The following is a 16,802-nucleotide window of genomic DNA, read 5'->3' on the forward strand; positions in this document are numbered from 1 at the left end:
CTGAAAAGTTAGTAAATGTTTAATCCAGCCGAAGTGGTAAGAGAATTAATCTGCAGTCCACTTGGATTCCCGGTCGGATCTCGGAAATTTTTATGGATCTTCTATCGATTTTTATGGTCTTGTGTGCGTAGTACTCGATCTTTCACTCCTCCAGCTATCTCATTATGGGCTTAGATCAATGGGTATATATAAAATGACAAATTTCTTTCAGATTTACGTAACTTTCTCGCACATCTTACGTAGGTAAGATGTGCGGGAAAGGAATTCCTTCTCAAATTATTCCCCTGAATTTAGAACAGGATTAAAAATTATCAAAAGATGACAGAACATTTCCTTAAGTATACCTCTAAGTAGTTGAAAAGAATAAAGAGTTAGGAGGAGATTATGCGGGAATATCAAAAAAGTGCAAGCTCGTGCTCCATTTTCTAAATCTACTTCCCGTTTCTTTCTTGGGAGGATGAGAAAGAGAGAAGAAATTAAGAGGAAGAATGGAATTTTCCTTTAAACAACTCTTAAAGAAAGAAATTTTAATATTGTACACAGAATATGATTGCAAGACGTAACGGTACTTTAATGGCGTTGCTTATCAATTAATATTTAAATGTGAGATCCTTTAAGAATATTATACACTTTTTTCTTTATAGGATTATAACTGTCGCATTCGTGTGACACATTTTATCGATCCAATCCACCTACAGATAGAGAATTTAGATTATATCACGAATAAGAATGACACACTACTAAACAATTAATATTGAGTATCTGAACATTTTGATAATGGTGATTAATTTTGATTTTACAGATTAATGATATCCTTTAGAAGTTTGAATGGACGTAACAGTTATCATTTCTCTACACACGATACTTATTGTTCTTCTTTCTTTTAATTATTTTCCTTTGTCTAATCAACTTTTTGGTCTTCTGCCCCATATATTGTCTATGCACAAAATTCGTTCTAGAAAAAGAAACGTTCATTATGTTTCTAAGTAGGCCAATTGGTTAATAGAAGAATTTATATGTCGAAGCAAGCTTGTAAGACAATTTTGCTGGGCTTATCTATAGTAATTCAACTATAAAATTTATTAGAAAAATTATATTTAAATTTTAAACGATATTATATAGAGATAAAGTAGCAAGAATGTTTGTTTTTTCATTTTATTCCACGCTCTTGCATTAAAAATCTTGTAGATGTAATCTCATATAAGCTCTAGTTTTAATTGATAAAACTGTGTTTTTGCATACATTTATAGCACAGTTTTTAATGTAGAATATCCTAGAGCATAGGTTTGGTCTCTGAAAAAGACAGTAGATTCCTAAATAAAAGATGGCCTCATCTTCTGATCACAAGTCATAACATATACATATGTATAGGGAAGTATTTATTCTTTAAATTTATTTAAAAACTACTTTTTAAACGAAATTTTCAGAATTTTTATCATTAAAACTTTTGTATTATTTTCCTGGTTTGACACAAAGCATCAACTAATAATCTTGTGTATAAAAATATTGAATTTTAGTATAATTAACCCTGTGTTATTACAGAATAATTTTTCTCGTAGAGATATTGTGGTAAGAAGTTTGATCAAATAATTATCCTAGTGGAATCGAGGACAATTCAACACATACGAGGTCAACGAATGCACGGATGAACACTCGCGCACTCAATTACTCGTTTACTTCTTAGAATTCATGTATACATTAAATACAGGCATCTACAGAAAAACTTTATACAAAATATTTTTCTTAAATCCCGCTTCTTGTTTTTATTTATCGATAAAAATCTGATGATCTTGCAATTCGTAAAAGAAAGAAACTTAATAACTAAGTTGCACAAAAACAAAATGGCTACCTGAATGTGGCTTTCTTTTCTACAAAGGGCGAGAGAAGTTTTCGTCTTTTTCCGAAATTAAACTTTTTTCCTGGCTGATAGTTTTTGTAATGGCTCCTTCATACAAAAATTTCAGCACCTGTTGATATAGGCCCTGTTTCTTTCAGGAAATTTCTCTCCGGAGGTGTATTTTTTTCCTTATCTGAGAGATGGCAAATATATATACACACATATACACACATACCCACACACATATAGAAACAATAATTCTTTATGGGGGTATTTTTCAATCTTCGAGGTAAATCCTCTTGACAAAAAAAATCCTGCAACCCATGAGCAGTTCGGTATTAAGTGGTGCTGCATTATATACAATAAAGAAATTCTTATCAAAGGGCACACCGCTAATTTGAATTATTAATGAATGCCAATACATTCTGTCTTTTCAAATTAGGAATTCTTCCTAATCATAATTCACCAGTTGTTCTGTTCGTATCTAATTTGTTAATTATTATTAATAATAGAGAACCCCTTAAATCTGTTGTCGCCATATTTTATGCACTTTCTCCTACACCAAATGCATAAAATATAAATACAAAACGTGATATATATATATATAACTTAATATTCGTAAGATAAAATTTCAACTGTCAATTTAAGAAATAAAATAAATGCCCTAGATTTTAATCGTGTGGCCTACTGCGTGTTATTTACATTGACTCACTCTTCTACATTGCATTAGTATTAAAAAAAAAGGACTTTGATTTTCATAAATGTCTATCGAGATGAAGATGCAACCCATATTTGTAGATAGAAAAAAAAAATTCAACAGTTACGTTACAACATCGCCAAGAGATGGAGCCACTAAGCGCCATGGCATACTTCAAGAATAATTCAACGTAAACACATTTTATATTGAATGATTCCCCGTAATATTTATATATGAAAATAGACTTAATGTCCGACTACTTTTAGACGATAGTCGCGTGTAATGTATTAATATTACGAAATGAATCAGTCCATTGTTAAGTTTAGGGGAGTCCGACTTTTGAATCGGTTTCGTTCGCTCGCAGTTCTGGCTTTAAGGTTAAATTTATGCTAAATTTTAAACGCGGTATATTAAATTTTAGGTTGTAAATAAGGGGTTAAAGTTACCGAAAACAAACACTTAATTTTTCTTACTAGATGGCGCAACATTTCCTGCATTAGAAAAGTGTTACGCGTGCATGGAGAATGAATCAGACCAGTTAGTCACTTGACAAATTCTAAAAATAATATATTAAAAATTCTTTAAACTACCGGTTATTTATTTACAGCTAATATTAATAAAGTGGTGTATTTATAAACCGTATTAACAAATAAATAAATAAATAAATAAACCTCTGCAGTGTTTCACTAGAAAATCAAATTTTATTATTTAATTTGGGAATATATTTCCAATGAATTTACTCAGGAAATTGTATATATTATTAATTTTTTAAGATAATTTCTTGTTAGTTTTATTGGTTTTTTCGAAAGATGGGAGCGCAAATTGATGCTGTGCATCCGGCTCCGAAACCCATAAATTTATAATTCTTCTAGAAACATTAAAAATGCAAAAAAAAAAAGGAATTTAAATGGCATATTTTAACTATTTCCTGTCATTTAAAATTTAAATTATTATTATTATTATTATTACTATTTATATTATTACATACTGTGAAGTCTGGTTCTTTATTCTTCACAATTTGGTCACATGATACAGGGGTTTTTAAAGAAGTTTTTTTTAGCCCCCTGCTGGTTTTTGTATATTAATTATCTTTTAATTTGCCTGTTTACTACCTTTAAATATATATACATACGTATTGATTTTGTACATAAAAAAAACTGAATAAAGGGATAGTATTTTTCTTATTGAATTATAAGCATCGTGTGATGGAATACTTTTCCAATAAATTACAAAAATGAGTAGTCTTCCGAGTTGTACATCAATTTTTATTATTCAGTCTCAAAAATTGGTGAATTTCTACAATTTTCCCCCTTGGTTTCCCCCTTTCTTAGAGAGAAGAGAGCGAGAGAGAGGAAGAGAGAGAGGGAGAGGGGGAGGAGGACATAAAATCTTCAATTTGCAAAATTGGGCATCTTAGAATATAAATAAAACAAAGAATTGTTATATGGCCGAGAATACTTTTTCGGTGGTGTCTATCGTATGACATTACAAAATTTTACTGCTTTTCTACTTCCACTTCATAAATGTCGTTATCCATGTTTTATTTTTCTGCTTTACTACTTCTCAATCTAATATATTCAAATTTGTATATCTGAAGAGGAAAACAAGGGAAAAATTTCTGATTTTTTTTTTTTTAAATTGAATTATTTTAATTTATAAAACTTTAAATAATTACTGAGCAATTTCTCATAACCACTTTCATTTCTTTTCCATATCAAAATCATAACAACACCATCTAGCGGATATATCGCTTACTAAACTAGTAGTTTTTTAGAGGTATTTCCTCTAAAAACTTAGTATTTTCTTTTTTTTAAGAGGAAAACTCGCTGTATTACCGGACAGAAACGTTAACGTTTGACAAAAAGCTTCGTTAATTTCGATTGTTAGTAGAGAAGCTCGAGATCGTTACTTAATATTAAACTTAACAGAAAATATCCCTCCCTTATTCTTCAATGGAAGATCATACCATAATATTTAATGGATAAATCCTAGTATTCTATGTATCAAGATACGCTTCTATGAGTATATAGGTAGCTTCCTTCTTCCTCTTTACGTTACAAAACTAAAAAATATATATATAAAGCGGGATTGGACATAAAATGAGTTTGGAACATAGACTGAGAGACTTCTTTACCTTAATAGCGTATTGCCAGGGAAATTTATTGCTCTATTGTGAGTATTTGATGATGATCTTGTATCACGTGGGGAAGTATTTTCTATTTTTTCTATTATCATTTGCCTTGAAGAAGGCATTTTAAGGCATTACGAAATTTTTTTCCCCATTTAATTCCTACCTAGAAAGCATTATAATCAACAATTTTGAGTTTTTTAAGGCGAAAAAACCCTCCTGAAATAATAATTCGCTACATATTCTGTTATACTTATACTGTATAATGTTATACGGAACAAACTTAAGCGCTTATTTATTTTTAAAAATGATATTCTAGTCAAAATCCGTTAGCGAAATCTTAAAATAATAATAATTATTCGCTTATTCGATAATGATAAACTCGAGCGGCCATAATTGGAATTTTAAATAAGCACGCGCTATCTACATAAATTTGATTGGGCGACGAGGAAATTGAATTCGGTATCGATTACCCATCATCCTTTGCACGAGTTTAACTGACCTCCAACATGATTGGATCTACATTTTCACATCATCAAGCATTTATACGACGAAAATTATTAAAAGTATTGCATATAATATTAAAACATCCTTCATTTAATGAATTCTTAATGGCACCGCACAGAAATTTAAATATATTCACGTCATAGCTACGTGTGAAATGACGTCATTAATTCAGGCTGCCGTTTAATTGTTACGTCATTTTAGGATAAGTAAAAAGAAAAAAGTTATTTAAAAATCTGAACTTAAATGAGATTTAAATATATATATATATATATATATATAACACGTACATATATATATGTTTATATGCGGAATGAGGTGACGAATTTTTTTACGTCATGGAGATTTTAATTAACGCAACACTGGGGACAGAATCGAGGCGTTTATTCGATATAAATTGCTTCATTTTTGTGCATGTAGACCTAAAACTATCATAAATATGTAGAGGAGAGAACTCGTGTTAGGTTGCCATGACGACTGAGCATGCGCCCGCCATCCCTCTACCCGTTCGTGAATAATGAAAGAGAAGAGATTATTTACTCTGCTGCCATCTCGTGCGCATTAAATAAATTAATATTCATCTAACAAAATTTATTCTTCGAAAAAGAAGAAGAAAAAAAAAAAATTAACAAAATTCTCGCTTAAGTAACGTAATTTTCTTCCACGATTTTAATGCATTACGTTACCGAATTTATATTATTTAAAATACATATTTATCGACAATAACACGGGCTAATTTACTTTAAAATGCTTAATTTAAGAAGAAATTTATCATATCATTGAAAAATAATAATAATTATTGTAATAATTTTATGCATTTTATTTAAAAATAATTAAATAAAAATGTAGTGTTTGTATTTATGCATATGTACTGTACAATAACCTTTAAGGTGTTTTATTTATTTTCATAAAAGTAGAGGATTTTTTAAAATAAAAATATAGAATTTTATTAATTTTTTAAACTTTTTTAAACTATTTTTTTCCTTCTAAAAAACAAATTTATCAAATTTAAAGCACGCTGAGTAGGAAAGAAAATTCAAAGTTTATAATGTTTAACCGCAGTATGTATCTAACTCTCCTGCATAATGTACTGTACCACTCGCTGTCTATATTTAGTAAGAGCAAAGGACGACGGGATCTGACGTTCAGAATATGTACAGCAACTCGTGCACTGCAGCATTACTTGCTGCAAAGAAGCGCCATCTCTCCCAAGAAAAATTTTATTACCCTCTTCGATTTTTCTTCTTTCTTTCTCTCTCCCTCCCTCCCCCTCACTCGTCCCCCTCCTTCCTTCTTCTTTCTGTTTTTTTTCCTTCCCCTCTGTATTCTCTACATTAAAGAAATTCGTTTTACTTCGATAGATTAAACGTGGAAAGTTTGCCTTTAATTAAATAAAATTTTGAATCTTTTTTTCTAAATAAATAAATAAATAAATAAAATATATAATAATAAAAATTATAATCTTTTTTCTTATCAGTCGTGCACAGTTCTTGATGACGTAAATAATCATTATCGCAATTATCAGCCGGGGATAAGATATTTTTGCAATGTTTTTTTTTTAATTTTCTTACTTTTAACACGCTTTTAACGCATGTGCTCGCGTAAATTCGTCGATTTCATAAATTCGAATTCAAACTTCGGTCACGTGCCGGCCGCTTAACCAATCGTGTTCGATTATCGTTGAAACTTACATATTTCTCTTAATTTGAAAATTTTCACGTTCTCCTGTATTTAATGACGTATTTAAATGGGACATTTTTAATTATTTGACGAAATTGTTGACGATTTTCTTAAGAAATTTACGTATTGGAGACATATTTTTTTTCTTTTTTTTACAATAAACTAAGATCAATTTTCAGTACGGGAGAGAAAAAAAGGTGTGGTTTAAGTAATATTAAATGGGAGTGGCTGATACTCTTCGCTCCCACGACTACTGTATTCCACGTATGAAACTATCATTTTTGCAATTAATTATTTTTTAAATTTCTAGACTTTAAACGCGTGTAAACTTCAGTAATTTGTAGATTTATTTATAAACAACAGAAATTTTACTCATTCTCTGTAATTATATCGTCATTTCAAGCATAGAAAGAGCCGTGTACAGTACAATGTTAAAAGGCTCAATAACCTCCACGTATGTTTATATACTAAACTCGATAATTAAGCTAAAAGGTGATTTAATTGTTAACTTATCTCAATAAATTGATGCGATAGAAGATAATCGATCCACTCCCTCACACTTATAACCTTAGTATTAATAGTATTAAAACCTTATACAATATGCTGATTAGAGGAGAAATTCTTTATAAATAATTGCATAAACATAATTAAACATTTTTTTTAAAAATTAATAATGTCATTTATTAATATTTTAATATATTTTATTAAAATAATTTTTAATTTCTTTCCAACTTAGTCTTATTTCCAATTTAGTTTATTAATAAAAATTGTGTGTGTGTGTGTGTGTCTGTATGTTTAAGTAAATAATAATAATATAAGATAATTAAAATAAAAATAAAAATTTGAATTTAATTAATTTTTTGACAAATTATTTATTTAAATTTTTTTCAATTATTATTAAGTGTAATTTTGAAATTTGTTTATTATTATTTATTCTTAATGTTATTATCCAACTTCTGTACTCTGAAAGGTAGATCTGGGACACTGTTCATCTCCAAAAAGAAGATTGAGACAGTCTGTTGCTATGGAAACGCGATCAGTTTTATCATTTTTCTTTCCAGAGACTCTCTCTCTCTCTTTCTCTCTCTCTCCCCAAATTTACTATTTTATAATAAATAATTTATTTTATAAATATTAATTATCGTTTAGAAAATAATAATTTATATACATTTACATTTTTTAAACACATTTAAACTATGGAAAGTTATAATAATCGAATTAATTCGTTATTATTCATTTATTAAAGGATAAACGAGAGAAAATAATAGAAAATTTGCTTTAGGAAAATGTTTTTATGTGTTAATCTATATATTACATATCTTATTATTCTTTTTAAATATAATTAAACTTCGTATATTTAACAGGAAAAAATATTAATTTTAAGTCAATTTTACGGTTTAGATTCTAAATGAAGTATTGGAAAAGTTGTAAAACTTAATAATAATATACATGTAGTGTATGTTATACTGTGTATTTATACAGCATACTGCATATACTATAAAGTGTATAATACAGTATATATGAAATATATATAGCTATATTTTCTATATAAATAAATATATTATAATATCATATACTGTATTTGTAATATACTGAGTAACGTAGAATCACAATTATATGACGAAACAGTTTCCTGTTTACTCCATTTTATAAAATCTAAAAACATGTCATGTAAGAAATACTTTCTAAAATATATGAATATTTATTAATTTGTAATGTAAGAATTGATTAAAATATAAATTTTTAAATCAGAATTGCCAAAACAAAGAGCGTAGAGGTGCTGCAAGATACACTTCTAATACACATTAATTTGAAAGAATGTTTGGCAAAATTGAGAAAATCACCTGTTAATAAGGAAAATTAAGTTAAGATTATAAGAAAATAATATTTATATTTAATATCATCAACATCCAGTACAAGGGTTTAACTTGTATCAATGTATATACTTCTATGCTCTATTTTAAATATATAAATTTATTCTAAATATATAAATATAATCCTTTGTACATTTTAAATGGTTTTATCAATGTTTACAGAGAGTAATGTATTTATATTCCTTTGTGCATATTTTCACAAAATGAGATGTTTATTACTTATTAAAATAGAATAATAATGAATTTACTCATAAAATACGAGGCTAAACTATTGATTTTTAATAATAAATTTATTTTTGATCTCTCCATTTTTTTTTAAATTATTGAATGAAATCCCCCATTCGATGATGTAATAACTGCTTGAATGGAAAATCATTTCACTTCAAAGAATATTTAAAGTTATCTTTATCGAAATCTTTATGACTCCCTCCACTCTATGTTTTCTTGCTATTTTATATCATAAATTTTAGGAAATTTCAATTTTTAAAATAAGCGGAAAACAATATATCGACCTATTATGTACACACAGACAAACACACGAACACACACAATATACTATAAGCCTACATAATAAAAGTTATGTTGAAGGAAGGAAGTGTTTAATAAATTCACTTATATAGTTCCTTTTTAAAGTTTGTTAATTGGTAAAGTTTGCTTACTCCATCCAGTTGGGTGGGATGTTGTATGTAAAAGGTAAAAACCAAAGAAAATTTCGTTTAAAAAAGATTTTATATTTAAAATTTATTTTAAATCTTACGTTTCTTAACGTCACAATTGAAAAAAAACAAAAAAAAAACACGTTTTAAAGCGCAACAATAAATTGCTACAGAAACGTCATAATTAAACGTTTACAAACGTCACAATTGTAAATTTATATCAAACGTTAAAAAATAGTCACGATAAAACGTTTAAAACGTCACAATTAAACATTTAAAAAACGTCACAATTCAAAAAAGGAATTGCGAACTTTTTGCGTAAACGTCACAATTAAAATTCACAAACTTTTAATTGTGACGTTTTTTTAACGTCACGAATATTAATTAACCGTCACAAAAAATAACTTTAACAAACGACAATTCGTTGAGTACGTTAACTTCTAAAAAAAAATTGAAAATGTGAATGAACCAAACTACCGAATTGTACTGATGACGTGATTCGAGAAGAGAATTCATTCATATTAATATATATATATACATATATTTTTTATATTTTAATTCAAATTTTCTACACCCACGTAGAGAATTTATTTTAAAAAGTACATTAACATTTAATACTAAACGTTGAAATTCACCAAATTGATTTTATTTATTTATTTATTTTTTATCATTTAAACAAATTAATTTACGCTTTAAATGTGCAAATGTCTTAAAATTTATAAAAAATAATTGCTTCTTAACGTTAAATTTTAGCTGAAAAAGCGATGTTTAGATCAGGTAGATGACCTTTAAGAAAAACAAGAGTTGCAAAATATTGTTTTAAAAAATGTCGACAGGGGGCGTCTAGTAGAAATTATCTAAAACACTGCCAAAAACAAGAAGAAAAAAAATTATGATTAAATAAACACGATCACGTGACCGAGCCACTTCCGGCGACGTCATAGATACGTCCACATCGACTTACTTCCGGTGGATGTCTATCATTGACCTGTACTACAACAAAAAAGACAGACAGAAAGAGAGAGAGAGAGAAAGGGAGAGGTTATGCCCTTCCTTCCATCGTAATACCTTTTTTTTCTTTTTGTTTCTGTTCCCCATAAAATTGAGTATAGGGAAAAATGGCGCGTATAAAAATTTTATTTTATTTCAAACTCGTCGCTTAATGCATTTTAAAAAAAATTAAAATAATAATAATTATTATAAAATTAAAATTAATAACAATAATATTATTTATTTTCCAGCGACAGACACACACACACACACGCCTACATATTGCGCATGCTCTAGTTATAATAACAATGTGCGTTAAATATCATAAAATACGCATCAATTACGCATCTATATTAAGCTACATAATCAATTGCATAAATCATTTAAAACTAATCCGTTTAATTAAGCAAGTATTAGTTTATCATTAACAATTTCTCCTTTGGAAAATAATGGAATATTCCATCCCCGCTCACGTGACACGGGGTAGTTGTTTGTAACGAATACGTGACGTCAGAGTTTCGTATATATGTATTTTTTTAATTACAATTATCTTCGAATAACACACTCATTCTATTAACGAACTCGCATAAAATACTATAAATTAGGAAAATTTTTTAATATATTAAACTATTGATTAATTAATTTATTTATCTACAACTAAAAATTTACATTTTATGAATATTTCAAACTAATAATAACACTAATTGAGTAATTCCATAACTTTAATTACATTTAAGAAAAGTAATTATATTTGCATTTAAAATGAGTATTTAAAAAACTTTTAATGTAGTTTAATTCGTTAGTTTTTTTTTTAAATTAAGAAAATTTGAATGCGCCAATCAGATTTAAATCTCGTCACGTGAATTTGTAATTGAATACGATTGGTGATTGCGTGCAAATGTTGCTAGAAAATCGAACGTAGCGACACTAGGGGGAAAAAATATAAATATATTTATGTAATTTGTAATAAATTTATGATTAATTATGCATTTATTCATATTTCTTTTTTAGTTTTAACGTGTAATAATAATAATATATAACATTCTACAGAATATATTAGGTTAAGGTCGGTTTATTGGAAGCTTCTTCTACTTTAATTGAATATAAATCGATTGATGCAACATCAAGAAAAATCACCTATCGATCGCATTCTTCACCAGTTACTCTCATAAAATAATGCATTATTCGATTCAGTTAACATTTAACTATTATCAAAAATAAAAAACTACTTTGTAAATAATTTTTATGCCGAATTTTTTGCATGCAAATTTTAAATTATCGATTTAAACTTTTTCGCTTTGTATAAACTTGTGTAAATATATATATATATATATATATTTTAATTACAAATTTAAATTTGTAATATGTAAATACAGTAAATTAAAATTTTAATTATTATTTTTTAATTGTAAATATGCACATTTGGCGCTTGAAAATGGCGCAAATTTCAGCAAAAAATGTGAATTTCGTATGCATAAATGTGTATTAAATTTCCGAAATTTTACTTAATTAATTTTATTATTATTTTTTAATTAAAAATTACATAGATTTAAGCAAGGAAAAGTTAAAAACATTCATTTAATTTCTATAAATTATAATTAAGGTATAAATACTGTAATGTAGATTTTAAAGGTATGTGACGCTTTTATTGTAAAAAATATGTATAAATCTCCATTTAAAGTGTGTAAATTTACTCAAAACTTAACAAAATATATGATAAAAGTTGAATTATGTATACATATATATTCATATAGAGTATGTTGAAGATATAGATTTAAAAGAATACCGAATCAAAAATCTATGACGCTTTTTTGGGGGTATTTCTTTTTTATTTTGTAAAACAGAAAGGATCAATATCTGGTAGACTCGATATCAATATAGTCTCCTATACTGTTAAAAAAACCCGAAAAATTCGAGAGAATCCCCGACTGTAACAACGTAACCAAAACACGGTTGACATACTTTAACACGTAAATTATAATATATACAAATTAAGGGAACATTAAAAAGTAATTCAACTTTTCTATGTACACTAGGGGTAATTATCTGTAATTGTATAATTACTTTACTTACAGAAATGAATACCCCCCACTTTAAATTTTCTAACAAAATGAATATAATTAAGGAAATTAATTAACAATTAGCTAGTCTTTCATTAGGTGAAAATTATAGTGTTTACCTTGATTGTTATATAAATTAGTGACATTTTGATGGCTCATAAAATTTAATAAAATGTAAAAATTTGTGGTTGAAATTAAATACTTTATATACACCTTTATAAGTAAACATAATTAAGGTATAACTTATGGAGTAATTGTTGCTAAAATAGGATTTAAACTTGTTAAGGCCTTAAACTATTATATGAAACGTCCTTCCCTTCTCTTTATAACCAATAATAATACATTTTAAAAGGCTTGAGGCTATGAGCTGTGGCTCCGAGATTGAATTTATACATGTTGCGGCCCTACGCACTAACTTACAAGAGGCCCTTCTCCCTCCATTAAATATTAATTGACAGTACAGTATATATTAAGTATTTTCTAAGGATGAAGCTAGACACTTCATAGTGTGAGGCCATCAGGACCGAATTTTTGTCGTGGGCCCTACATTTTAACATACAAGAGGCACTCTTTCTCGCCTCAAATAATAATGGATAATACAAATTAATTTTTTGAGAATGGAAAAAGGCCTTTATAACGTGAGGGTTGTAGCTACAAGGTATGTTATGACCCTAAGCTATGAAATACTACATGCCCTTTCTCTCACAGATAATAATATATAATAAATATTAATTGTGTTTGAGGGTAGAGAGAAGTCCTCATAGAATGTGGCCCTAACGAAAGATATAGATTATTAGGGCCTCAAGCTAGCTAAATTATTATATTATTCGGTTATTCATTAATTCGAGCACACTTTTCGTTACTATTGAAAACGAAAACGTAAAAATCATAATTGATTTTATTGAAAATAATTAAATTTTCGAATAAATTTAAGAATTAATTATCATTAAAATGTATCTATTATTTAATTATCATAGTTCAAAATTTTCATTCAACTTTTCGAATATTTAATTATAAAATTAATTCAAGTTGAATTTGTTGATGTCATCTTATAAATTTTGAATGAAATTTTTGAAATATATTTTAGTTATTTTTTAAATCAAATGAAAATTTTACAATTAAACAATTAACAAAATTAATGATAAATGAGTATAATTTTTATTAATTAATATTTAAATTAGACTTAAGAGATCTGATTTTAAAAATTCAGATCTATAACCTTAGAAATTATTTTAAATTATTACTATTAAAATAATAATAAAATGTCATTTTAAAATTATTATTATTATTATTATTATTATTATGTAAAATAAAAAATTCTGATTTATGTTTTTGTATTTTAAAATACAAAATTAAATATATTAAAGTTTTAAAATAAATTTATCCGAAATTTTTTAGTTTAGAATTAAATGATTTATTATTAATTTAATTGTAATTAAACTTTAATGACAATTAACTTTAATAATAATACATCGATTTCAACATTAAATGTAAATAAATATCAATTTCATTCAAAAACTAACAAATAATCGTTTTCAATAATTAAAATTATACACGAGAAATCAATTTCACGTGTATAATTTTTATTATTGAAATCGATTATTTGTATTTTAAATTATTGAAATCGATTATCTAATTCTAATTTATTTACGTGATTTAATGACAATTAGCTTTAGATTTAACGACAATTAAGTTTAAAAAGAAAATATTTTTTTCAGATCAATGACTTTTTTTATACGTATATAATATGTCATATATTAAATTATTATTTTTTAAAATATTATTAAAGATTCTTTTTGTATATAATCCTGTGAATTATTAAGAATATTATCTACGTTTTTCCAGAAAATATATTGTGAATAAATAGTGTCATAAGAGTTTCACAACGAGAAAAAAGATACAATGCAATCTTTATATTTTGTAATTGGAAATGATGCAATTTTTATCTTTTCGATCATCGTTTTGATTTTATAATTTTAAAATGAATAATATTTATTTATTTTAATTATTCTGCTTTTTAAATTATATATTATATACAAGACTACTTGTTACTCAATAGAAATTAACAAATATATAAAAATGTATTTTATGAAATAATTAATATTTTAGTTATAAAATGTAAATTTTTTTTATTAAATAAGTATAAAATTTTAAATACGTAAAACCTGTCCAAAACGGAATTTTTAATAAAACGAAAACCTCTCTAAACAGAAAAAATTCCTGTAAACGTGGCGTTTTTCTGTGTTAGAAAAAACCTGTTCAAAAGGGAAACCTGCCAAACCGCAAAAAATATACAGTAAAACCTGTTCAAAACGGAACCTTAATAGAACGGAAACCTACCTAAACGGAAAAAATTCTTCCGAACGTGGCGATTTTCTGTTAGATAAAGCCTGTTGAAAACGGAAACCTGCCAAACTGGAAGAAGTTTCGGTACGGTACGAGTCCGGTTTACGCAGGTTTCGCTGTATTCTGCGATTTCGATTTACACAGGATTCACTGTGTATACATATATATAAATGAAGTTATCTTTTCTTGTGTTTCTAAACGGTTTTTTCTGCACAGAATTAATTAATTAGTGTGGGTGAATTTGGATTTGTTTATTAAATTAACAGAATAAAAGTTTTTAATATTAATAAAAGAATGTTTTAAGTATAATACTTTTAATTCTTTTTTTTTATTATGTGTGTTAATTGCTTTTGTGCCATTTTTTCTTCTCACCCCCACTGCAACTTGTTTGCTGTTTTCTGTGCTCCACTTTATTTATGTACTACGTGAGGAACAGCACACATGCTAGATGAATTCAAAAATACGACTAAACTGTCAGAAGAGAAAACTCTTTTTAACAAAGAATAAAAAGGGGGGAGTCCAAATTCGCCTACATTTTTATTATTCGTATACTTTTATTGTCCTTTCTTTTGTTTACTTAATATTCATTTAATCTATTAAGTGATAAAACTTTAACCTAAATATATTTAATTATTTTTTTAATGTTTTATGTATTAATATTTTTTAAAAAAATTATGCAAAAAATCGAATTTAATGAATTTAATTTAATTTAATTTAATTTAATTAATTTTAACAAAAACTTTTATTTTATTTTATATTTTTTAATTGTCTTTTAATCGTATATAAAAGTTTAAAAAGTGAAATTTTATTTAAAATTTTTTTCGGGATTTTTTTTTTAGTTTGGAAGTTTCGAAAATAACAAATGCAATTAATTTAATTATAATTAAATCTTAATAACAATTAATTTCGATGAAAATATATCAGTTTCATTCCAAAAAGTATAAATAATCGATTTTAACAATTAAAGTTAAATACTTTTAAATCGATTATTTTTAATTGAAAATGATTATTTATTTTAGTTTAATGACAATTAATTTTTTAAAAATTAATCATTTTCATCGGTTTAATTACAATTAAGTCGTATCGTTTACATTTATTAATTTTTTTTTAAAATAATATTTTAAATTTCATTACGCTACACATTTTTGCGTGTAAATGTCAAAGATGCGTACTTGTAGACCTTATTGCATCGTTTTAAACGAACCTTTATTTTAATTAAACCAATTAAAATACGTAAAAATAATATTTAAATGATTGCATTACAATTCATTTTTTATTCTTTTATTTATTTTGTAGAGATAAAGAGTACATATTTTAATAATAATTGTCCTAGACGAGTCGAAAGTTAATTTAGTATTACAAGGATAATAAATTATTTAATCACGTAATGCAATAACGGGGTAAATATGCTAATTGGCACTTTTTAAAGAAGGCAGAGTCGAACTTAGAGAAATAATTTCGCATTATTCTAAGTAAGGAATAAGTCATACAGGGTATTTTAGAATTGCCTCTCAATATCGATCGTGCAAGCTACTGCACCAATCGAAAGTAGCTTCCCTTTCCATACAAGAAAACACAAAAAGCAGTATACCAGGCTACATACTCGCATCAAAGTGAAAACTGCTTCCATTTACTGAATACAAGAACGTTTTATTTTATTTATATTCTTTAATTCTGTCATTCACTTAAGATATTTGCCATTTATATATATACTTTATTTTTTAATTCAGGATTTCGTAGCTCGTATGCAATTTTTGTACGTCGTGTTGCAAAATTCTTAATGGGTCACACTTTACTTATGGCAATACAAAAACTTAATTTTATTTTATTTTATTTCTACGTGCCAAATTCTTTATTACTAATTAAATTTTAATAATGGTAATAATAATTTTAATTACGTTTTAGGTACGTAAATGTATTGTTGTTAGTCATTTCACGGATGCCCCCTCGAAAGCAATTAAATAATAAATTTAATTATTTATTTTTGCTTATTTTCGATCGAAATCAGTTTTAATTAAATTATTCAGAAG

The sequence above is a fragment of the Centruroides vittatus genome, unplaced genomic scaffold (assembly GCF_030686945.1).
Source record: "Centruroides vittatus isolate TY-2023 unplaced genomic scaffold, ASM3068694v2 contig_3169, whole genome shotgun sequence".
Taxonomy (NCBI): Eukaryota; Metazoa; Arthropoda; class Arachnida; order Scorpiones; family Buthidae; genus Centruroides; species Centruroides vittatus.